This window comes from Sipha flava, unplaced genomic scaffold, assembly GCF_003268045.1.
Source record: "Sipha flava isolate LNK unplaced genomic scaffold, YSA_version1 223_pilon_pilon, whole genome shotgun sequence".
NCBI lineage: Eukaryota > Metazoa > Arthropoda > Insecta > Hemiptera > Aphididae > Sipha > Sipha flava.
In genome coordinates this window covers 360059-387572 of record NW_020272855.1, presented here as the reverse complement: position 1 = coordinate 387572, position 27514 = coordinate 360059, and the positions used below count along the sequence as shown (strand labels likewise).

Sequence of the window (27514 nt, the reverse complement as noted above, 5' to 3'; positions counted from 1 at the left end):
ATACATCTATGTTAAAAGTCTCAAATATTATTTGTAGAATAATATGTGTTCAATGTTTAGGTATCAATATTATATTTATAATTATATAATTTAGGATTATAATTTTATAGTTGTTAATGCAATGACGAACTCCTTGTAAAAGCCAATCAATGATAGAATCCAACTCTGAATATATTTTTAGAGGCTTTTTATCACCGTGTTAATATTGTGCTGTAAAGCCAGCAAATTACTTAACATAAGCAAATAAAAATCTCGTGCGTAAACCCTAATTTAATTCGTTACATTTGGCTTTTGTCAATTTCTACTTAAATGTCCTTCGACGCCATGATATTCCTTATACATCACATATAATCTTTATAAAACTCGTGTTATTCCCCAATATATATATATGTATGTTTGTAAGAAACATCTTACACGCATGCAGTGGGTGTTAGAAAAAGTCCGATGACATTTTAACGGGTATATTTTTCTTCACATAATATTGGTTGCAACAGATTTACTATTCTGTACATATATACATACATATAATACTGTATGAATTATGCTGGTAATTTTGTTTAAACGCATATATATGGCTGTGTACAAAGTAAGTATGTAGACATGGATTTACACATGAGTGACACGTTTAGAAAAATTTTTTCCCCTCTTTTTACATAGTCTAGTTAACTTTGAGTACTGATGATCTTTTTTTTCTGTTTATTGTTTTAGATTTCTAACTCGTGAAAATGTATCGAACGACGTAAAAAGGTGATTATCGATGAGATCAATTGAGCACTATACAATTGAAAATAATTCACACATATTCATCGAATATATATGTTACGGGCAAAGTAGACTATTGGGCAATGTTCACATTGCTCGGTTTATGTATACTTTGCCCGCTGTTTTTGGGGTACACTAAAATACTATTTTGACCGGGCAGGGTAATACTTTCACCGGTCCAAGTATACTTTACCCGTAGTAAATTAGACATTGTAACTTAAACTATTAACTATAATATTATGAAACCATTGTCTGTTAGTACTTCAAATACCTATACTAGTATGAGCCACGAGGTACAAATATACAAAACTCTCAATATTATCTCGTTAATTATCGTCGTTTTAAGATTATATTATCAGTAAATCGGTTTTACCTTTTAGATATCATACAATAATTATTATCGTAATCATTGTATCGCACAACATGTGAGTTGTCAATACTATTTAGTACAGCGCAGTTGAAAGTCGTGTGGTATTGTTATAGTGTTAGTGTAGTGTTCGCTATTATTAATACTAAATTAATACTAAATTAATTAAAATGGAAGGGCAATATTTAAAAAAATTTAGAAATTGCATTAAAAAAAAAAAAATGTTAATAGTACATATTTAACTAGAATTAAATACGATGAATAATACTATCTGAAGTAAAAAAAACTTAAACTGAAAACAAGAGGCTATACAATTTTGAAAAAATATGATGTAATAACAGTATCTGATGTGGAAAAATTAATTATTTCAGTGCATGAAGATTAATGTGATGATAGGTAACTACTTATACATTTATATTTGATATAGTTTCTGATAATTTAACCTACATTGCCCATCATAATCGGGCGATACCATAATGCCCGGGAAATATAAAAATTGCCCGAAAGTCTACTTTGCCCGTAACATATATACATATACATAGTAAATTAGTATAAAATTTGCACTTATTTAATAAATAAAGTTAATCTATTGCAAACTATTTATTACGTGTGTTGAGAATTATTATCGTGCTTATATATGTTTATAAATACTAATAAAATATGTCTTGAGTCAGGTATAATCAAGTATAGTTTCTGGTGTGTATTATATTATGGTAACTTAATCTGGAATTTGGAATATAAATTTAATTAAACGAAAACAAAACAACAACGATAGTATTAATAATGTCACAAAAATTTCACGAAAAGGCTAGAGCGTTACATTATTAATGTAGGGGCCTGCATACGCTCAGCTGCAGTTCCTCAATTAATTTACAAAGAGTGTAATTAATTCATATTCTTACTAATAATTAAATAGCAAATAGCCAATTAAGTATTTCAATCAATTGTCAATTAATTCGATATGTAAATACGCTTGTTTAAACAAAAATATTACTGCAAATCCGTTATGTTCGATAGTAATCATTAAAATAGCATACCTAATACATGGTTAATGTTTTCAGAATATTTGAATATTTTTCAATTTTACTTTTATCAATATCTTTGCGATTATTGAAAACACAAAGTCATATAAAAAAAATCACACAAAAGAATGAAAAATATTGTAACAATCTATATCAGTGTTTTAAAGCAAAAATGTATTAGTGATGTTTTTTTTATTTTTTTGTACATAAACTGTTAATATTCAATAAAAAATGTAAAGTTGTATTACTGGAACTTATCTCTGTCTCGCAGATCTTAGACGGATTTTCACAAACTTTAGTTCAAGTATTTTAATTCTTAAAAGTTTATGTGGTAAACACAAAAGAATATATTGTCATTTATTTTTAAATTTATACTCAAATATTGATCTTTTGTTTATGTACTTTAATTCTTTTCATATTACTTTTACATAGAAATATATTAAGAGTGAAAGTTTTATATACCAAAGAAAATTAATTGAGAAATTTATCTAGGTATTTCAGTGAATACACGTTATAAGTTCACGAGTTTAAAATCGTACACGTAATGCTCAAAAATTATAAATAATTATTTTTACAACATAACTTTTTAAAAACAACTATGATTTAAATCTTCAAAATTCTAAGAGTTATATGTTATAAGAACATGTTATATAGGATAAAGTTCCTACTTTACATTCTAGAAAAATTAATTCACATTTAATTTTAAACATTTTTTAATAACTAAATCAATGAATTAATCATTTCCCATTTTTCCATATCAGTTACAAAATGTATATAAATATTTAATATTTAAATCTAGTAGTTACTAACGTCAATCAATTTTGACTAATTTTGAGAATATGCATTTTATGTTTTATAATATAAATAATAAATAATAATAATGCTTTATAATAGTTACAATTAGTGATTACATTTTTATGAACTATTTAATGACGTAATATTTTTAATGTGAGTTTTATTTTACCATATTTTAATTAAAATTTTTTATTTCTATAATATAAAAACCGAATTGAAGTGTGAACAAAATAATTTTATTTCCAAATTATGTAAAATTCAAATTTTATTATTAAGAACTACAAACCCTAATTCAGTAAGTTGATAATTTATGTTAAATATTTTAAAGACAATGATTTCATAATAACAAAAATGAAAAAAATTTAAATTTGTGAACTAATGTTCAACATCACTATATTTTATTGATCAAATAGTACTAAATATTATGTATATTAAGTATCCTAACAAAAACATAATTCACATACATTAATATTTAAAATATTTTATAATATTTTTAATCGATATCTTCATTATTTTGATTTTGTTCATTAATAATAAATTGTGGAATGTTCTCTACTCAGGCTTAGTTATTTTTTATAATTTGTAGTATGTATAATGATTAGTGTAATCAATAGAAACCGTATACATAACGGATGCAAATTATAATTCTTAAAATAGATTGTCTATTAGTCGATCTATTCTTGGGACGTTCATGGTTCAATACACATTTATAGTCAAACAGAACGCGTCTTGCACTTATCCAAAAATATTTTTATTGTTATGAACGTAGTAATTAAAATCGAGTACATATTATAATAGTACAGGATAAGTCATCAGGATAAATAACTATTATAGATTTAATATATCATGTACAATTGAAATGTATTTATATACATATCCATATTAACAAAAACTGTTATGCCCTTGGTGCTAGTAATTTATGTCGAATGTCGTTACGCTCGAGATAGTTTAAATTGAATGATAAAAACTATTAAAATATTTTGATGGTAAAAATCAATAAATATATGGCGCTTGTTTGATCACTTGTTTGATCGCTTTCCATTTTTAACTTCTGGTTATTAATTAGGATTGGGTATATTTTATATACACATAAATTGCATCTCGTGATATTTAAAATGACACTGATGTTGAAGCTTGAAAAAGCGAATGAATTCAATCATACTTGCGTTTATAATAGCTTACACAAGTAGAACATTTAAATACAAATTAATAAAACAATTAACGTTATGATTTCTAAGTCGAACATTATGTCGTGACTGGTTCTGAAATATGCTATTCAGACAGTATTTTCATTCTTCAATAATAGTGATAAAATACATTTTATGCAGTTATTAAATATGTAATGAAAGCGTGAATAACAATTACTATGGTTAAAAAACGAAGAATAGAAGTAGTCTAGATTGCTTAGAATCTAAACAAACTTTAGATCATTATATAGATATGTTCCATCGTGGTTCAAAATATTTTTTCAAATTGTTTCAACATTTTTTTATCAACATTGAAGATTATTGCTTAATATATAGAAATCTCAAGATGGAATTTACATACATTCAAATTTGATCTGGATCAAAATTTATGTATTATATGAATGTGATCTTTTTTTTTTTTTGGGGGACATGATTTACCTACCCCTCGTGTGTTGGCTGAAAAACTATTTATTTATCGGATTAATATATTGTACAATGTATTGAGCACATTATATTCTATTAGATAAAGGTGTACATATTTAGACATTTAACTGAGCTTTTAATTTGTATGAATTGAATTTCGGAAAGTACATTAAATGTATGCGTGAAAGATTTTTTTAACGGATTCCGATTTAAATGAAGTATTGAAAAATTTAACGAACCGTAACTTCTCCAGTACTAAGAAGGCAACGCTAGAGTTTTATTCAAAAATATTTATTCAATGTTCTAATATTTACTCATAAATGATATATATATAGATTCATATAGAATCAAAGTGGTATTCGTATAAAAATATTCTGTGGAACATTTTGAATTCCGCATATCATATTTATTCGATCCAAGAAAATTTTTAGAGCGAATACTTTTATCAATGCTTTTAATTAATTAAGGTATAAGTGTTTTATAAATTATAATATAGAACAAATGTGTTGATCAATGTTTGGTAATAATCGTTTATATGGGCGTTTCTTAACCTTTTTAATGTTACGACCTTCAAAATAGGTGAAAAATAAAATCAGTCACCTCAAGGATTATACCTCATTTTCTGTGTTTTTTTTCAAGATAACAAATCTTTAGTAGGTACTCTTAGCTTATTTGAGTGATATATTTTCATATTAAATGATTTGAATATAAATTGACAAGGCCGTGAAACGAATATTTTACAATTCGACCAATTTGATGCTTTTACAAAAAAAACTAGGTATCTGAATCATTTTCCTCGAAAAACAAGACTTTGATGCATTCTATTGAACTTAAAATACATTAATAAAAATGTAAACTCAATATGCACTACTCATTATCGTGTTTTGGACACCTTGAAAATACATTTGATATAATTGAGAATTCAATTACTAAAATATTTCACAAGTGATTATGAATCAAAACATAGTTGCAGTTGTCATATCCCAAGTTAAGATTGTAAACCAAATAATAAAATTAACAGCTGTTAAAATATTAAAACTACAATTTTCCTTTTAAAATTTAAATACATTTTGGCTTGTTTGTTGAAATTAATACAGAATTCTAGTAAAAGAGGCATTGAAAACATTGGTTCTATTCGCCATTAATCTAATCTAATTCATGCAAAAAAGGTTTCTCTTCCATAATGACATTAAAAACTAAATACAAAATTTGTTTGTTATCATTAGAAAAAAATTAAATTGTATGTGTTTCTAATACTCCAAATCACGACTAAACAAATTTTTTATTATAAAAAAAATCACAATTATATCATTAATTTATAATTTTTACTTTATTATTCATAGTTTATAGAATATTTATAATATAATTTTTTTTAAATTTATCATTATGGTTATGTATTAATTTTGTAAATTTAATGTAAATAAAAGGTCGTTTTTTTACGTCAACGTTTAATTATTTCCAACCGATGCAGCCCCCAGGTTGAGAAACGCTGGTTTAAATTATTGACGGATTTTGGTAGCCTTGTGTCAAAATACCAACCGTAACGTCCATGGTCTTTGCTACGTTCTAGTATGTTGTAATATTCCAGAAAACCATCATACAATTCTGAAGAAAAAAAATTTCATGTCGTCGCGAGTGTGATCTGATTTCCTATTTATGGGTCACGACATATAATTTCGATGTACTTTTGTTTTTTGTTCTAAAAATAATAAATAAATCAATTGCATATCCTCAATGCCGTCGGTCGTCTTAGAATCATAGTTTAAAAATGCATTGTAGACAGCAAATACTTTAGAAATGCGCCGAGTGACTTTTCCCGTACATATAACCAGAGTTCCCAAAAACTCAAAAATAGTAATCTGAATGGAATTCCCTAAAATAAAAACCTTTAAAGCTTTTTCTTTTTTTTCTTAGATAAAAGAATCAATTATTTTTAAAACTTATCCTAAAAATTACGATCCTAATGTATCACCGTATCAACGTAGTAATCGTGTTATGAATTGTGATTTACAATTTATTTGGACAAAGAATACAAAATTTATAGTGTTGTTAGTAACAACTTGTTATACTATTGACATATGTATACTGTGTAATAAGAGTATGAAACGTTCAATGTTATTGTTGAATATTAAATTATATTGCTAATATAAGTACACAAAGTGGGATTTATCGGTGCCTGCAGAGAGCATATTGTTTATATGTAGAAAAAAAAATCTAAGTGACAGTAAACATAATATTCAATGATTTTCATTTGAATAGATTTCGCAAGTAAATATTGTATGAAAATAACTTTTAGGGATATTCTTTATTTTGGCGGTTTTCATGACATATTTCATATGTGAATAGCAAATACATAATTATTATACATTAAACTTATCGTACGGTCATCACAATTGATTCATTAATGTAGGTCAATAAGATACAATACCTTCTACATCAGTAGTGAAATCTATTATATAATATACATAAATGTATATCTGAAGTTTTCCATCGCTGGATGACTACCCTTATCACGTGATTCTTGTTTCTTATTTTATACTATGTACATGTACAATCACCGATTTTAATAATTGTATGTAATAAATAAAAAATTCAAAATTTCCTTATAAAAATATAAAAGTAAAAAATATTATAAATGTTTGATTAGAATAAACAATAAATTAAAATAATGTAACTAAAAACTTCACAAAAAAAATCAGTTGCTTTGAAAACACTGATTTAAATAAACTTAAATGTAATTGTAATCAATTTTATGTGGGTAAGACAAATATAAATATTAAAATAAGATATATATAAGGGAGAAATAATTACATACAAACGATGTCATCATTCAAGGTAAAACAGGTATACATAAAACAAGACGTACCACGTATAAATTTTTTTAAATTGTTAACAGAAGATAGTCATTTTAGTTTTTTTTTTTTAATGTATTACTTCATAAAATAATATCATACATTTAAAAAAATGTTGACTTCCATTTTTTATTTTTTTTGCTATTTTTGTTGTTTTTAGGGCATATTTATAAAGCATATTTTAAGGTTTTTTGATCATATTATAACGCATATTTTAGTATTTTTGGTGCTATTAAATCCAAACCCTGATAATAAATAATAATAACCAAAATCTTTATAATTCTTAACATATCTATGTCTCATAAGAATTAATTTTATAGGATGTCTCCTACTAAAATAAATTATCTCTATCTTCCTTCTTTTCATATTCTGTCACAATTTAATATTCAGTTGTGATTATATTGACTTTGTATGTATACATTTACCTGATAAATTTTCAATTTAAAATTGGTTGTACTTTACAAATATCATAACGCTCCTGGCTATGCATTTAATTATTTTTTTATTTCTATATAAAATCTATTTGTTTATATATTGATAAATTGTTAATGGAAAAATGCAATAAATTGTTTTTGTATTTTAATGTGTTCGTGTCTCGAAAATATGACACTTTATGTAACCGAATAATATCCATTATAAAATATTAATACATAATTTTTTACAAATAATTATATATAGTATTATTATATCAGTAACTTTATAGTAAACTCAACCATGAACTTCAACTGATTGAAAAAATTACTATTTCAATTCATATACATGTATGTGAAGGTGTACGACTGTTTAGCGGTGAGTATTGACAATCACTTGTGGTTTTTGGCCTTTACCAATCATTTTATGAATTTGAATGTGAATGGTAATTTTGGTTGTCTATTTTTAAAAAAAACTCACGTTTTTGACTTACACTGATGATTTTTGACATGTACATTAGTTATTTGGTGAATATTGACCTACGAATAAAAATCATATAATTCCAAATATTAAACAGTTAATTGTTTAATTATAAAAATAATTAATGAGACATAGAAATAAACAATTAAATAATAAATAGATTTAAATTAGTTGATTACTTTTAGGTTATTCACTTTATTGCAATGTTTTGTGACTATATTTATTTAATTACCTTTTTTTTTTTTTGTACAACCACTTTTACATTTAATTTGCTTTTCGGCACTAAAATAGAAAAAGTTATATTCCCTTTTTTGGTTAAAATTGAATTAAATGTTTCATAAAAAATGTCTTTGCTAAATTCCATTTTTTTTAGTTGATAATATTATACTTAATTAAAATCAAAATTAAAAATAATACTTTTAAAATTTGAAAAAAAACTACTATTGCGATAGGTTTAGTATCGCGTTAATACTAAGATATACACATATATCCAGTAATTTTACGTTAGAAAATCAGATTATTAAGTATTGAAATTACCATCTCGAGCGATAACATTAATAATAACCGGGATTAAAAACGGATTTTTAAAAAAAAAATAAAATAAGTTCGAAACACTGTGATATAGCAATAAATAAAATATAAATTTAAAATCCTAATTTTATTGAAAATAACATCCATCGCGCATCAAGCGTGGTCAAAATTTACCAAACACTAGTTGTAAACGTCCACGATCACTGGTGTATGACCTTATTTAGGCTATTTTGGCAACATTCTTAACGATTTTTGTTTTATGTTAACATATACTGATGACAGTCAACATTCACCGACTGCAGTAATACACCTCAACACATACACTATAAAGAAAATATTGTAATCATTGTTTTTTTTATAATTTTTATAATAATATTATTATTATAATTGCCATCAATTATATGAGAAATATACTTTGTACTGTTTATAATTATATGTAGGTAATATACAATGTAATTTGTCAAAAAAATTAAACATTCGCAATTGTAATATTATTGTATTATATATAGCATGTATTATTACATTTTGTAATGATGACTGACAGCTTTTACAAAAACCAATCTGCTAATATTTTTATTTTTATATTTATTTATGAAATCTTCAATTTTCGTTTTTTTAACTAGGTAAGATCGAATGGTAATATTTTTTATTTTTTTTACATTAATTATAGCAATGTATTATAGAAAAATATATGTAGTTGTTTGAACTTCTTTGAGAATATTTATAAAAATAAAAATATTCGGATGTGCACTTCTAAAATTCCTCGAAAATTACGAATGAAATGATTCACATGCATTGGTCGCCCTTTTTGAATTAATTGAATTCATAGTCCATAAAGAAGGTGGGAAAATTTGAACTCGAGGAATTATATGTGTCAACTAAATAGTCTGAAAATTCAACTAATTTTTCTGATAAATGCTGAATTGACATAAGATCTTCAATAAAATAATCGTCTACTTCACATGCGGGTAGTAATAAGAGACCAAAAATTAAGTGAAGCCATTCAATTTCTGGTATAAAAAAGGTACTTTTGGGAGCAACCGGTACACGCCTTATTTAATGGTAGAAGTTTAATGTGGTTCTTGAAACTTAAAAAAAAAGAAGAAAAAAACAGAAACTAACTGTAATGTACAGTTCTAAAAAATGATGGGTTGTTCTGAAAAACAACTATAGTTTTGAACTATTACAATACGATTAAACAAGTTACGTCATAATACTTACAAAAGTAAAAAAAAAAAACAGCAATTAATTTAATAGTGCACGTCTACTTTGGATATTATCCTTCCAATTATTTTTCGTACTATGGAATACTAAATATTATATTTAATGTACATCTTTGTTGAGTATAGTTGAGTAAAAATAAATTAAAACATGGATGTTCAGTTTCACAATAGTAATAAATAAAATACGTATAAATTGACAAAAACGAACGCGATTTTTGAGAAAACCGTACACTATTATAATATTTATTTCCAATATCATTTAAAAAAAATATTTAAGTGTATATTTATTTATTTATTTCAACGGAACAAGCTCATAATATAAAATGGTAATTATTATGACAAAAAAAAAGTATATGTTGAATAATTTATAGTAATAGAATAAAAATCGAATAAATTTAATAAATAATTAGTATGATACATTTCAACATAAGTATACTTGTATATTCATCAAAATTTTCGTCCATAATTTTACATCACTGAAATTGTATCATTTTTCTAAACGTTCCTTAATATTTTTCTATACTAATATCCGATTCTTCTTGATATCAAATTAAGCGAAATTGAAGATCGTATTGCAAATGCCCTAAAAGACAAATCACTTTTTAATAGGAAAAAATGTAAAAATGTAATTTTTCATATTCACTTAGAAATTATCCCAGAATATGACCATATATATATATCTCGCAGTTAATAAACAAATGATCTAATCAAAATGATTTTTCACATAAATCCAAGTGATAGTTTCGATTTGTAGAGATACTTTAATAATTATAAACCTTAATGTATGTCTGTTTAAAAATGTATTGAAAATATTTAGTGAAATAGTCGTATTTATTTGGACACATACCTACCCTTATATATATATAAAATACAAGTACATTATAATAATATAATATTTCACGGATGTCCTGGTGAAGTATTTCACAGATATTTATATTATTATTTATTTATTAATTGTTCTTTTCTCAACATTGAATGTGGTTCACTTTAATGAATTAATCCGTGTACCATTAGTTCCCTGTTACTAATTATATATTATAATAGTAAATAATATGTAACGGTAAAACGTATTATACATCAAAATTCGATTTAAAATAATACTTTATTTTAAAAATGTTTGATTGTAATTTAGACAATTATGGAATAAAAAATAATACTCGAACATACCATGACTATAACTATATGAAGAGAAGAGGCTTTTCTAAAAAATGTTTCTAAGAATCTTTTAAGATGACTTTTTCAGAATTTTATTTATTATATTATATATTATTATAATATATTTTATTTTATTATATAGATTTATATACACACAAAATATAATTGCTTATATTGTTAAGTTATAAGAATTATATTTTGTTATAATTATAACGCTACAATGGTATAGACCAGCGTTTATAATTTGCGTATAGTTTTTTCTAACATCGTTTCATTGTGACTGAACAATTACAAATAGTTAAAATTTCATGAAGCCATAAATAATATAGTGGCAGTTAAAAGTACCTGCGGACTAATAGAGTACCAACTGCTTCTATTAATATGTGTAAAAAGTAATGACTAAACGATCAGATTGGAACGACTTTGACGGAAACACGAGTTATGATCGTACCCAGAGGTCTATGAAGAACTATAATAATAGCCGATGAAAATTCATTTTCAAAACTTTTCTTATACGCTAATAATACTTTTCGTCTGTTAAGCTGTAAACATTTCATATACAATTATGATTGTATTAATCCTATCATCGGCTTTTCGCGTAGATTATAATAATAATCCACAGCTATACACGTATTCCCCATATTACTGTTATTCATACTTCGTCGTGAGCAGCTAGTAGTTGGCTGATTTAATAGATTTAATATAGTACCTACGGGTAATCAAAGGATTTAATTGAAAATTATGACATCTAGTCATCGTGTGATACAAAATAAAAAATCACTTTGTTTTAATATCATGTATTGTATTTCTTAAACGGTAGATTTATGTTATGTATACTGACGGACAAAATAACGGTCGAAAAATAACGTTATTTTATTTATGATACCATTATTTTATGATACGTCAGCATTATTTCAGTTTTAATTACTGATGATGATCACTGATTAAAATCCTTGTTTAATATAGCTACTCGCATATAACGATATAATATATAATCAAATTCAAATAAATTTTAGTGTTAATTCGCAGTCATCTGACGGCCTCAATAGTCCATGTAATGATATTATTATTACAGACATTATAAGAAACAAGATTAGAGATATTAAGAATGTTCGGTTTTCAATTTTCAATTTTTACAATTTTGCACTACAAAAGTAAAGTATAGCGTCATAAAAACTTGAAAACATTACCAACTATTAATTATGTAGGTCGTGTTGTATACTCACGAGTTTCAAAATCAAGACAAGTAATTGATTCCGTTTAAAAATAATAAATCTCGTTTTATACTGATGAATGAATATCTAAATTAATTTTGCTTAGTTATTACTAGATACCATTATACCAAAACCGCTTTTAAAAAGGAGGGACGCGACTGCTGCAGCACTTTCTATGCAACGGAACCATGTAACATTTCTACACAGTAATACAAATATTAACCGTGTACGGTTTTCGTAAACATATTTTTAAAATCTGCGTTCAAAAATTAATAGAATAAGATTTTTTTTTCTACGATGTAATTTCGACTAATAAAACTGTGGTCGAAATAATAATGAAATAAGTGTTATAAACGACCTTGGTCCATACCTGCACGACATTGATGTTTAAAATATTATAATTTATACGTATTAAGAAACGATTTGAAAAATGATTGGAATTATTATACTGTTGATGTATATTCTACAGCGTGATTGGTTTGTGTCGAAATCATAATCGTCACTAGCGTGAAAAAACGTGTACTTATAAACGAACGGATCGAAAACAACGATTGCTGCGACGCTTTGCAAATCGTTTTCGAACATCCCAACAGTTCCCGTTCCGAGAGGTTATCGAATCGAATTTTACGTATTTCGCACGCCCACACACGTGTAGTATGCATTTACGGCGGACACACATTAATGTATTAATGCAACAAATCCGTTTGTACGGTCCCGCGGACGGACTGTGATCGGTCGTAATAGGAACAGACGTGGTATTCGTCGTCGCGGTAACAACATCAAAGGACGATGTGTCTCGGTGAGATGTACATATTTTCCGCCCCACCGTCCATCGACAGTGCGCTTGGCCGGAAGAAAAGTTGTTCCGCGTAACGCGGCGCGACCGAACGGTTTCCCGCCAACTTTATTGCAGCCGCCGCCCCGGGAGCTTTGTATCGTTGCCGATGGCTGCGCCACCGTCTTCGGGAGACGTGCACTCGGCCGTTTCGCCATCGCCGGCCGGCGCGCGGCGACCACCGTACGACCGCCGCTGCCACCGCCGCAGCGCACCGTGCTTCCGTGGCCGCGCGGCAGATCACCGGCGACCGGCGGACGATCGCGTACGTGTGCGAGTTGTGTTGTTGTTTTTGCGTACGCGTTTCGCGGCATCGCGTGAGCGTGTGTTGTGTGTGCGGCCGACGCCGCAGCCGCGTCGTTTTGTGTTCGACGTCGTGTGCCAAACCGTTTCTCCGACCGCGTATCCGGTAACCGCCGTTCGCGACCGGTCGTTGGTCATCACTTCATTCGTTGACCGAGTTTTCGTTTTCTCCGCGGTCGCTCGTTTTGATTTTTTTTTTTTTCGCCCACCGTTTTCCTGTTACGCCCGTCCGTCGCTGTTTTCATCACGAGAGTGCCTTGATTCCCCGGTAGTGATCGTTGTTGCTGCCCAAAGTCCGTATTCGTATCGATTCAAACGCTACACCACGTTTCCACGTGCCGGACAATGAAAACATCGGTGAGTTTACGGTATATTAATGTGTACTTACGTAGTAGTATTGTTGTCGATATAACACGAGAAACCGATGGTACGGAGCCGAAATTTTTTTTCGGAAGCCCAAGCAGGTGCCGCGTTTCGTTTACCGATCGAACACAAATCAAAACTGATCACAAACAATTTTATTTAGACCATGGTTTTCGACTCCCCCGCTATCCCGTTCTTTTTAAGCACCGTGCCATCCTGGTTACGCCACTGACGCGTGCTTTCACATAAATATTGTGTAGGTATAAGCAGATTTTGTAATATCGCGGGCGTTCGATTGGAATGCACACCAAGTGGCTAGTTTTTTATTTGTTTGTGCGAAATGTAGGTGTTTTATTATTATTTATATTTTTATTATTTTAATCCTCGATCGTTATCTGGAACGTTTATTTAAAACGGTATGATTTAACGGCCGATCCGGTAAATAGTTATGTTTACAAAACCTAAGACGCCCGCAAAAGAAACCGTTCATAATTTTTATGTTTTTGCTCTCTTGTAAAATTTAAAAAAATAATCACTCAATGCCTTTTGATAGAACGCCCCCACAGTATAAAATAAAAACATATATATTTATAATATAATTACTGTATTGTATATAGTACCTATATACATTTCCTTTTTATATGTTATATACATTTATAGGTTTGAGTTCAATGTGAATTTGACCATTACTTTTTTTGTATAAGTTGCCATTAACAGGGTCATTTAGAGACGAGGAAAGATACAATCCTACTAAAAAATAATTAAATCGTGTCGCGTAGTTGCGTAAATTATATTTACTCATCATGGTTGTCTTTTTAATGTTATTGGAAATTATCATCATTTGCTAGTTCAATTGGTTCCTTTTTTCCGAAACTGATTGCTATACATCATCAAAAATAGTTTTAGGTCTAAGTTTAAATCTGCCGAACATCTGTGAACATTGTACACATCGTATTCTTTTTATTATAGCTGGCATTAATGGTAATGATTTTAAACGAATTTAATGTCTAATCAAAATAAAGCTTAGATAATATCTAATAGTTGACGTGAATATTTTCAATTTAATTAGAAAAAAAAACAGAATACTTGCACATATCCAATATTTTGTTACAAAATTACATATTTCTGTTATTAAAACCACGATTTATACGTTTTTTAATCAATAACAGTGGCGTAATTGGGAAAAAATCTAGGGGGGCAATATAATATATTTATTATTACCAAAACCCTGTCACCCCTCCCCCTCACCAGTTAAAACATATTTTTATTGTATGTATTTTATACACTATATCTAATTGTTTGATTTTAGATGTCTTATAATTCATTTTATGGTTTAGATAAACATAAATTGTAGGTAGCAGGTACCAATATTGTTAAATAAAACACATAAGAATTCATAAATAAAAGGTGCTATTTATACTGTTAGATTATTTGGGGAGGCAAAATTATACCTTTATCTCTCAAAAAAATTTTAGAGAGGGCACTTCCCCCCCTGCCCCCCACAATTGCGCTACTGATCAATAATATTAATTATCTCATAGATAATCTTATTATCTCTATCTAGATTATCCCTTCTTTATCTCAACACAATTGCTATTAAACTAGACGAATCATAATTTTTATTAACTTTTATTAACGTACCTATAGTGTTTAAAGTTTTTAAATATTTATTATGCAAAATGTTTAGTTATCATTTACATAACTATACAATTTTATGTAACAAATAAGTTGAAGTCTTTCAAAAGATGCTATGGTAAAACAACAATACATAAAAGTTGTAGCTATGAATTTTCCAATGACATATATGTCCCAAATATTCATTAAAATATATGAGTATAAAATACAATTTTAAACTGAATTTGAATTTTGAAAGTGATTTAAGGCTATAACATTTCAGTTTTAATCCAGATATTGATTCTCTCGTGGGGGATAATCGAAAATCACATTAAATTATATAACTCTTGAATCTAATCTAGTCCAATGAAGTTTTTTTTTTTTTGAAAAATAAATATCTTTTAATGAATAAATTATAATAACTGACGTATGTGTACATAATACACGTATAACTATTGGTGGGTCTCAAAGATTTTCAACGAAAACGGTTTTCCGCATTACTAAAAAAGTTTCGAACCACTGTTATATATAGTACATAATACTATTTATATATATGTACTAATTTTATAATACATATTTTATAATTGTATTTATTAGCATACTTACACTTACTGCGATATTTCTGAAAATTTTTCGGTACTAAATTATTAACAGTAATGTTTTTTTTTAACTTTCAAATACTTATATTAAAATTTATATTCAGGCTCCTTTTTATAAGAAATTGAGCAACAAACTCACAGATAGTAATTTAAATTTTTTCGGTTGATAAATTCCCAATTGGTGTCAAAAATTTAAGACCATCCATATAGTATATTTACTATTGTCATATCTAATTTACCACTTATGTCACTAAATTTGATTATTGTATTCAATTATTTAAATGAAGTATATGAAATATAATAATTCTTTGTTATACTCATAATATGACACACCTAAAACTGGCAGTCTTTTAATATTTAAAAGAAATATTTTAACTGTTACTAACTAATTTATAAGTATCAATTATCAATTAAGATAAAAATAAAAACTTATTCAACTTTAAATCGGTAATTTATTTTATATTGAGGTTCAATTAAATTTATTATATGATTATATTTTATAATTCTTTTACCAAATAATCTTATTATCGAAGAAACAAAAAAAAATCACATAAAAAATGCAAAAAGTATTTACAATAAACACCGTTGGACTTTATCGATGGTCAACAGTTGTTAATGGTTTAGGGCAGCGTTTCTCAAACTGTGGGTCGCGACCCCCTAAGGGATCACGAGAAGTTTTTTTAATTATACAGATTGTAAGCACAAGCACATTTATCACATACACCTAATTATTAATTAAGTATTATATTATTATTATAATTATTATTATTATTATTATTATTATTATAAATTAATAAATAAGTAATAAAATAGAAAAAATTTGTTTTTTGAAATTATTTTTATTGATTCTATAAATGTGAAACTATGAAGTCGCGATAGATTTTTGGAAGAAAATTTGAGTCGTGGTCCTAAAAAGGTTGAGAACCACTGGTTTAGGGTACATATTTGTTTGGCCCCTTATTACGAGAGGGCTTTATAATTGGTATAGAAATACTTGTTCGACTTATAGGTATTTATTTTATTCAACCATATATTAACCAAATGGTTAACAATACTTTGAAAATGACAAAACTTTTGTAATTAAGTTTAGTAATAGATATTTTTTAAATAAATCACTTTTTAAGTTAAAAAGTTAAATAAAATATTGCATTATTCAAAATAATTTTACATCATGATATTTAATAATACTAAAAATAATAATACTTTACCATATTTCAGCAATGAGTTTTGTTGTAAACTGTTTAATTTAGATGATACAATTTTTATCATGTTTGCCTTTTAGGATGTAATTATAAGCTCCAGCATAATATCCTTCGCTAATTCTTATTTGTAGAACTTATTAGTACTGCATTTTTTCTAAAATTCTTAAAATGTGAAAAATGTATCATGTTTATAAGACTGTTACAACATAATATATATTTTATATTTATAAAATATACTTAAGTTTTAATAATTTTTATAGTTACTTAGATTACTTACTTTATATACATAAAAATATTTAACGCTTTTTTGTGGTAAATTTATTCTCTTTTGATTTTAGTAGGAAATTTCAAATGATATACTATGATATACCCTAAGAAGATTTCCTTTTTAATTTATAAGCTAAAAAAGCAGAAAACTAACTGGATATTGTTATGTAATATATAACAGATATTGAAATATAATATACCTATATATATATAATAATATAAAATATTATATATGTATATATATAGATGTCAGACACATTTTTTCAGTGTCGACTATACGAGTATATGTAATATATAATAGATATACTTGTATAGTCGACACTGAAAAAATGTGTTTGACTCAACTTTACAGTGGTAAGTATTTTTTGCGGCACATTCTAATTGCATCTATTAAAGATATTTTATACGAGTTGTGTCTTTAGTATTTGTACAACACGTCCTAAATTTTTTCATGTAAATTTTGTCTTTATTATTTCTTATCTCGCCCAAATTAGTTATCGCTTAATGCAATTTTGTATCCATTAATATAATATACTTGTTTATTTTTTCACTATACACTAATTTTCAGATTTTCATTAAAATATTATTATTTCAATATTATAATGAAAAATAATATCATTAATTATAATAACTATAGTGTTATAATAGTATTTACTATCGATGATATATCCAATTGCACGTTGAATGATCGAAGTGAATGTCCCAGTAAAACTGATACTATCACGTACAAAATTAATTTCCAACAATAAATAGTAAGGTATAATTTACTGATAGGGTATCGATAATCGAAATAATCTATGAGTTTATTATCAAATATTTATACTTTATTATGTTTATTATTCTTGTGGACGCAACTCGGTTATTGCAGCATACTTATATTTCCATTTTTAGGCGCGCAGTTCATATGCAGCGATTTTTTGATAAATGTTCTGAAATTAAAACATGAAAAAATTATTAATTTTTCATTTTGATATGTATTTTCAAGATGTATATTTAAATACATATAAATAAGTTTTATCGTATTTTATTGTATTGACTTATTATTATAACCCATTTGGACGAAACTTAAGCCCAAATACTTTTTATTTAATAAATTTGATTTATATATAATTAATACCTGTTTTTAAAAATAAATTTTCTAAAGTGAATGTTTTATTCTTAGAAATAAAACCCAGTGTGAATATACTGTATTTAATTAATAATTTAGATCAATACATCAGAGTTAAATATTTCAACAATTTTCTTGATTATTCATATTAATATATAATAAGCTAACTTTAATTTTTATGTACTCATTCTAAAAACTAAAACCCATGATCATATTTAGGCCATTGGAGAATAACTTATTGGTAGATTATTTTTTCGTTAGTTAATTTATTTATAATAATTCTATTAACTGATTTAACTAACAAATATATTTTATGTTCTATTAAACATAATTATTTATATCTAAAATTCAAACATACAATTTACAATACTACATTATAATAATATACTAATGAATTTATATTTTATTTTATTTTTAAAACTCTTGGATTACTGAAAACATGACTCATGACTAGAGAATAATAAAATAGATAATAAAATAATAAAAAATAAAATAAAAATAATTTTTTAATTAATACTCGTATATGAATATATAAAGAAATAAACAAATACATAAATAAATAAATGTTTAGTCTGGTGTATTATTATATTTTTAAGTATATTTAAGTCGTTATTTTATTGACTTTGTATATACCTGATAATTAATTTTTAATTCATAATCAGTCGTATTTTACAAATAAATTAATACTCCAGGCCAAGCCTGTGTGCAAAGGGAGATCGTGGGATCTAACCCAACTATTAAGGATCTTTTTTGCATACAGTTTTACTAATAATATATTTAGTCTTCATTCTAGAAAAATTAATTTGACTTAAAAATGCATACATAGTTGTCTATTTTTGTTTAACAATGCAAATCTTCTGGGATCGCCACATTTTTTTATTTAATTTTCGGGCATTTTCCACCTACTGTAAATTTTGAAAATTCTGTAAATTCAACAGAATGCATTTTCACTAAAATGTCAGCTGTTTAAGCTATTCGGACACTTGTTGTCATTTTCAATCCTGATATTTTTGATTGTGAAAATTCCAACGTGTATTTTTATGTTGACTTTTTACCTAATATCGCATATATAATTTTTAACCCCTTCCTTGAATCCCTTCCTGTCCATAGGCCTGCTCCAGACTAAGAATTTATTTATTTCTATATATTATTTATTTATTTATTTATTAATATATTAATAAAATATAATTTAAATTTAAAAAATACTGTCGTTAAATAAAAACATAATTAGTTTTGTAAATCTATTCCAATTAAAATATAATTGATTAATTATTTTCCTGAAATAATTCTTATCTAATTGTTCTCATGAGAAAAAAAATAGCTGTTAAAATAGTGACAGACAGTTATACTCAATGATTTTGATAAGACGTAAATTTCTAATATTATATTTCAAGTGCTTTAATTACTTCAAGTTTTGCCAAGTTTAACAGTCGTATTTCAGATCAACAGACTTTTGCGGTATTATCACCAAGTATAATTAAAACACCTTTAGTGATATCGAGATATATTCTAATTCAATTTTAAATTGAAAACTGCAAATAAAATATAATATATAATGTTGGTTTGTACATATACGATGCTGTTGACATTAGTACTGGCACTACATCGCCAGTAACATAATATTATCTTTGAAAAAAAAACCAATAACCATTGGTGGGTAGGCTACTGTTTGTGTAGTGGCTCGTTATCTAAAAAAAACAATTCGATCTGTGCTTTATTTGTTAGGAGAGCTGTTGGGAGACTCTTAACATTGAAAACAATCTAAATACCTTAATGTTACTAAAAAAATATTTACTTTCTATTTCAATACATGCATGGTTTATATATTTAATTTAATATTAAAATGTATACAGTCCAAATATGCTCAATGTTGATGCGATCACTTAAATCTTGGGTATTTATATTTGTTTTATAATATTTAATTTGTTTTCTTTAAACAGATATATCTAAATCACAATTATATTTACGTATAAAACTTATTTATTAATTTGCGTGTCACTTTATTAACAATATATAAATATAATTATTAATGCACGGAATTATATTTAACAAGATTGCTTTTAAAACGTTTTATGTATAAATATTTGATTTTCTTTAAATGTTATTTGTCATTAAAGTTAATATTGATTTTGTGTACCGTTCAAATTCATATAAATTTAATTCAATTACAATAAAATTTATTAGAAATTAAAGCATTATCAACATTTAAAGAAAAAAACATTAAAATCATTGAAAATCTCAATAAAGTTATCTTAATCAAATACTTTTGAAGATCTAATTGTTTTCAATTACCTATTACTAGAAGGTTATTACTAATTACAAATTTGCAGTATGAAATGTTTTTATTGTTCTAATTTTATTAGAAGCATTTTAGTACGCTTACCGAAATCTTAAAATTATTTTACTAAAAATAATTAATTTGGAGTAGCTATACCTATAGCTAAACATATTATTACGTTGATTATTATAATAAGTACTATATATATATTTTAAGGTTCTGGGTGAAACAAGAAATATATTGCTTTTATCATAACTTGTAATACTTTTAATTACATTTTTATTTTTTGTGTCTGTGTACATGAATTTGATCAGTATGATTTCTCTGATCATCACAACCACAAACATTTTTTCGTAAGTGATACTGAGTAGGAGGAAATTTTACGAAATTTCCATTAGTTTTAATCGCATATAACTGACAAAAAGCTAATATAAATAAGAAAATTTACAACACACTAATTTTTAATAAAATCTTGATACTTCAAAATGTTTTATCGAAAAACTTCAATACAGTTATTTTAGATTATATCAAAATTCTTGAAAATAAAATACTAAATTTTTATTAATTAATAAAAAATAATTTAACATAATTTAAAAATAAACGTTACAGTATCAAATGTAGACAAAACAACAAATATCACATAAAGCTGCTACATTTTGTTGTTAAATTCATAGAATTATTAGAACTTTTATTCTTAAAATTTAAAAATTGAAAACAGAATTTTCATAAGATTTTCTTTGTGAAAAAAATAAAAAAAAAAATATAAATAATTAAAAATACAGAAAAATTTCAAAAATTTTTGGAAAATATTTATTTATGTAATCTTACTGACATTAAAACATATTATGATATTAAGTATATACATTGATTTTGTAACATAGGTAATCATTTTCCTTTATTCGTAAATTATTTAAATATATGTATAAAAACAAAAAACCTATGCCATTCATTTAACGCATCCATTATTTCAAATATATTTAACTTATCAAACAATAGTTCTCTATTTTACAATATAGTTCTAAGATATTTTTGTTTTTTATAAAATGTTCTTCTATCTCATAATGTTGTTATTAAATATAATACTATATGTATATTATCTTTATTAAGTATCTATTACACTTCATATTTAACGTTAATGACTCAAATAAACAAAAAATGTAGAAACCATTAAAATGAAACACAAACAGAAAATTTATTTAGGGAACGTGTTTCATTTCAATCATTATTATGGAAAATATTAATTAAATTATTGTAAGTATAAACGTTATCTCTGCATTTGGAATCTGAGTTCCAACCAATTCAAGATGTAAAATATGCGTTTAGTGTAGTAATAAAAATGATATTAAAAAGTTTGTATTTCTATAAAAACAATGTGCCATAAGATTAATAAATGTCACAGACCTATACACTACTAATATTCAATTTAAAACATCCATTTATTTCAAATTGCCTTAAATATATTTAAAAAAAAAAACTATAAGTATTGAACTTAAGATAAAGTCTCATTAAAATTTAATTTTAAAAAGATAACATTAGTGATAATTTAAAAATGTAAATTTAAGATTAATTATGAATGTTTTCATTTCTCTTAAATTATTTTCCTCAGTTATTTATATGTATATAAATATTTAATGCTCACCTTTGATGCTGGTATATTATTTTCAAAAAAATACATTTAAAAATGAATAAATAAGGGTCAACATTGAATGATTTTATTAAATTTGCAGTGCATTTATTTTTTAATTAGTACGATTTATTTGAATTTTTTCTTCGTAAATATTTATTGTATTTCATTTTCATATGGATAGTAATAATTGTATTGAACTGATGATAATTTTTTTTTTTTCTTTTTTGAATTGTTTCAAATTTTGAAGTAAAATTCCATTATAGTTGTAGCTTAGTCCTAAGCAACTTTAATTTTTTTTTTTTAATAAGTATGCCTTTACTTTGAACTGATCTCCACACAGATTAATTTTGGTAGTCTTGACTTACAGTCAAAATTTAAATATTATACATTTTTCGAGTGGACTTAACAGGACTGTAGATATTATCGTAAACAAATATTTTATTTTTATATAATAACCAATAATATGTCAATTTCTAATTTGCATTCTTAACATTGAGGTCGGTTCAAGATACAGAAAGTGACGTACATCAACCCAGCCCTACCTTATTGGAATTTTTGAAAATGTTCTTCACCAATATTTAGTATGAAATTTGTATGAATATATATGACAATTTCCCGAATATTTATGATAATGATAATGGTTTTCCTGTTATCGAACAAAAATCATAGGTGGGGCCGGGTGACGTCATCTCAGCCCCATCTCAAGAGAAATTTTAGTATTTTCAATTTTTTTCAATGTCATTTTTTAGTACGTAATTTGTATGAATTTGTTTGACAGTTTTTAAAATTTGTACGATAACCTTTTGACGATGATGCGTAGAGTTTGAAAACACCATCACCCCAGCCTTACCTCAAGGGAAATTTTAGTGTTTTCGATTTCTTCATGGCTGTATTTTTTATGGGTTACGTTTAAATTTGATAAAATCACGCACGACTTCGCGATAGACAATATCTCATAACCATTAATATTATAACATTTGTAAATACTTCTACTGAAGATAACAGTTTTCATTTGATTTTTTTATTAATTATAACTACTGTGTAAAGATGAGGTTAATTTTTTCTTCATCGTGATAATTATACATGTCGTATATACACGTATTACACGTGAATATATATAGAATATAAGTTATGGTCCATGTATTTATATAATTAAATATTACATTAAATATTAAGAAAAGAACGAATTCAAGATTGAACATATAAAACTTTTATTAATATACCTGTACGATGTTATACTTTAAAATTCTTAATGTACCCTAACATAAGCTTTTACTGCCATAGGTTCACCATCTACAATAGTTGTAATACATGTTTATTCAATTAAATTTTAATGTTTTTTTATTTTATTTAATTTTTTTCATATCTTTCTGTTTTACATTAATATTAAAGATACGTTATTTATATTATGAATTTGTGTGGGATATTTAATATTTTTCAAAGCGATTACAATTGCTCATTATTAATATTGTAAACATTCTATATAATCGTATATTATATTATTTTTCAAAAATAACTTAGATTAACAATTAACTATTTCATATCATAATATATATTGATACTAGTATTAATAGCACGTTGACTATTTTTGGTGTTGTTATATAAAAATAATAACGTTATGTTGATAATCGTTTTCATTTTTGTTGTGACGAGTGAAACAACTACTATCAGTGGTGGTTTTGATAAAATATCAAGGGGGGGAGTATTTTAAATTTTTTGGTTCCCCTCACCATAATTACATATATCAAATAAAGAATACAATTGGTTTATGGTCCTATAATAATTAATTGACATATAACTTTCATTTTTTTATTTCATAATTTAAATATTTAGTTTTATTGGAATCTTTATAAAGTAACAGTCCCTGAATCATACTTACCTTTAACTTTGTACATAATATTATATAAAAATATAATAAAAAGTCTATTGATTTGACTATAATCTAAACAAAAACATGAATAATAAATGCATAACTGAGCTAATAAATTTAAAGCAATTTAAGCATATTTTAGTAAAATTTGAATTAAAAATAACGCATATTGTTCCATTGTTATCAATTCAAAATTCATGTTGATATCAAAAAAAAAAAAAACAAATCAATAAATAATTTAAAAAAAAGTTTGTACATATTATATTGTGAAAATAATATGATATACATAACATAATCGTCGACTAAAAAAAAATCCAAGGGGGGGGGGGGGCGAGCGCCCCCTTCACCACCCCATAAAAACCGCCACTGACTACTATATGGTTAGCATGTTCTAATGATGTTCTATTTGTTAATGAATTGATCAAGGAAAATATAAATATTGAAAGTTAGAATAAAAAATCAACTAATAAAAAGAAACTATGGTCTAACCCAAAACCTTATCTTAGAGTCTAAGACTTAGACACCTTCTAATAACTAATCTAAAAAAACCGAAGACTTTACCCAAAAAAAGGACAGGATGAACTACAATAATCATAGAAAATAAGGTTACATTTTGTTTAGAAATTTGAATAGAGGTCAGACAGGAGTCATTGTTTTCACAGATTTAAAAATAGCAGAAATACAAAAGAATTGTTCGGTTGAAATTGAGAGTAAAATTTGAGAACAACGGTTGTGCTTGAAAATATAGGAGATCAACGTATCTAGAACTGAAATACTAGAGTAGTTCAGTGATTATTTTATTGTCTGTGAATTTTATAATTCTTGATATTGAAATGTAGACATGCATGTCAAGAAAAATTATTATTATTTATATAAAAATACATTAGTATTATAAGTTATGGCTTTTTATTATATGTTTTAAAATATAATATTTATCACTTAAAAAAAAGTTTGAAAATTTTCGAATATAACAACTTTGTATAATTACTTATAAGTTATTCAGAGGAAAAAAATATTTTGAAATCGGTTGAATTTTGAATGAATGAATGAATGAATGAGAACTTCTTATGTTTTCAAAAAATACATCAAATTTTAAAATTGTATGGTTTTTAAACTTTTAAATAGATAACTAATACTATGATATTAGGTAATGAAGTACACACAACTCATTAATATTTTTTGTAATATTTTTGTTTTTTGCTGATTATTTTTGAGCTCTCATTCATTCAAAATTCAACCGATTTCAAATATTTTTTTCTCTGACTAACTTATAATTAATTCTACAAAGTGGCTATTTTTGAAATTTTTTGGTGGTTTTGAATTTTAGATATTTTTTAACCATGGTTAAAGATGGGCTATAAGTTACATATTATGTTAAAAAAAAAATGGAACTTCAATATCTTTATTATGTTCGGAATAATAAGTACTGACTTTCCTATTAATATACATACTGTATAAATACCATATTATTCATATTAAACATTGTAATTCTACTAGGAAATATTATTTGATAACTTGATATAAAATTATTATAATAAAAGTAACCTGTAAATATAGTCCCAAGAAGACAATATTTTTTTAAGTACTTTCACACTTTAAATATATTTTTATAAATTTGTATGAAATATCCGGTATAATAAATATTAAGATATGATCTATAAAGGTTAATTAAAAAAACAATTACCTTTGATCACCATTTTAAAAAGTTTCATTATTTTTGATTAATTAAATATTAAAAAATCTTAGTCTAGAGTATTATTATATTTGTAAAGTAAGACCGGTTTAGAATTGGAAATTCATCATCTGGTATATAAATTCAAGAAAATCGAGACTGAATTTGAAAAAATAAAGGAAGGAATACATTCAGACAATTTATTATAATAGGAGAGATTATTGAAAATGAAATCTTATTAGATATAGATCTAATATAGATCTGCTATGATAAATAAATATTGTGGTTATAATTATTTATTATTATTTAAAATTTATTGATATAAGGTATTTTTTTTTAAATCATTGTGTACATATAAAATATTATTAAAATAATTTTTCTTTGTTTCAATTTGTATGTGTAACTCTCCTAAAACTGAATTATTGTAAATGTTATTTTGAGTATTTAATATTTCTTAGTTTTTATTAATATCAAAATATATATTATTGTTATTTTTTAGGGCGTAGGTAAATTGAGTCCCAAACGAATTTATCTTTTTTCGAAATAGGTAACTTTGTCCCAATAATAATATTGAAATTGGTAAACTGAGTCCCACGTCTAAAATATTTAATGTATTTAATTCATTTAAATGTATTAAATTATAAATATAATCGTTGATAAAGGTTTAAATTCACCGAGTACGATAGGTAAGTATCTTATCGTTACATCGTTAAATATTATTATATTTCGTTCCGTATTATTATGCAATATTTATACAAGTACCTAACTATCTACAACAACGCTGGATGTGATATGTGATAATTGATAAATGTAAGTTTAATATACGTAGTATACAATTGTGTTAATATAATTAAAAGTGTGTTAAATAAAAAAAACAGCATTTCACCATATTTCAAATTACCGCTTTAATTTTTAAAAAGGACTCAATTTATAGATTTTATTTCTATACGAGGGACTCAATTTACAGATTTCATTTTTATAAGAGGGACTCAATTTACCTTTTTTTTTTTTTTTTTAGGCGGGACTCAGTTTACTTAAAATTAATTAAATGGGATTCAATTTACTAAACCCAATTTTTTAACATGTTCAGCAAAATTTGAATTAGGGGCAGTCTTTTTAATTTTATTTCAGAAATGTGTTCTTTATATCTTATTTAAAATATCCATTTGTCTTATCTAAATAAAATTTATTACAATTAGGCACCTAATTTATATATGCCAGAATTTTCAAAAGAAGGAGGATATTTTTTAAAGATTTTTAAAGTCAAAAATGTCAACCCATTATTAACCCTTCTTTTTGAAATTATAATTTATTGTTATATTGAAAATAATTTTTATTAATGATTATATTTATT

At 25.5% G+C, this 27514-nt stretch overlaps 1 protein-coding gene across 2 annotated transcripts in view; it reads left to right on the top strand.

Moving 5' to 3' along the window:
• The first annotated feature begins 13463 nt into the window (after positions 1-13463).
• The window catches only part of LOC112683294 (high affinity cAMP-specific and IBMX-insensitive 3',5'-cyclic phosphodiesterase 8-like), a 99982-nt gene continuing 85931 nt past the window's right edge, over positions 13464-27514 (top strand). Inside the window, exon 1 of one of the 2 annotated variants that reach the window (XM_025554245.1) lies at positions 13464-13917. The gene's annotated coding sequence lies outside the window, so the exon portion shown is untranslated. The remainder of the gene's footprint in view (positions 13918-27514) is intronic. The other variant, XM_025554247.1, reaches the window with a different exon arrangement.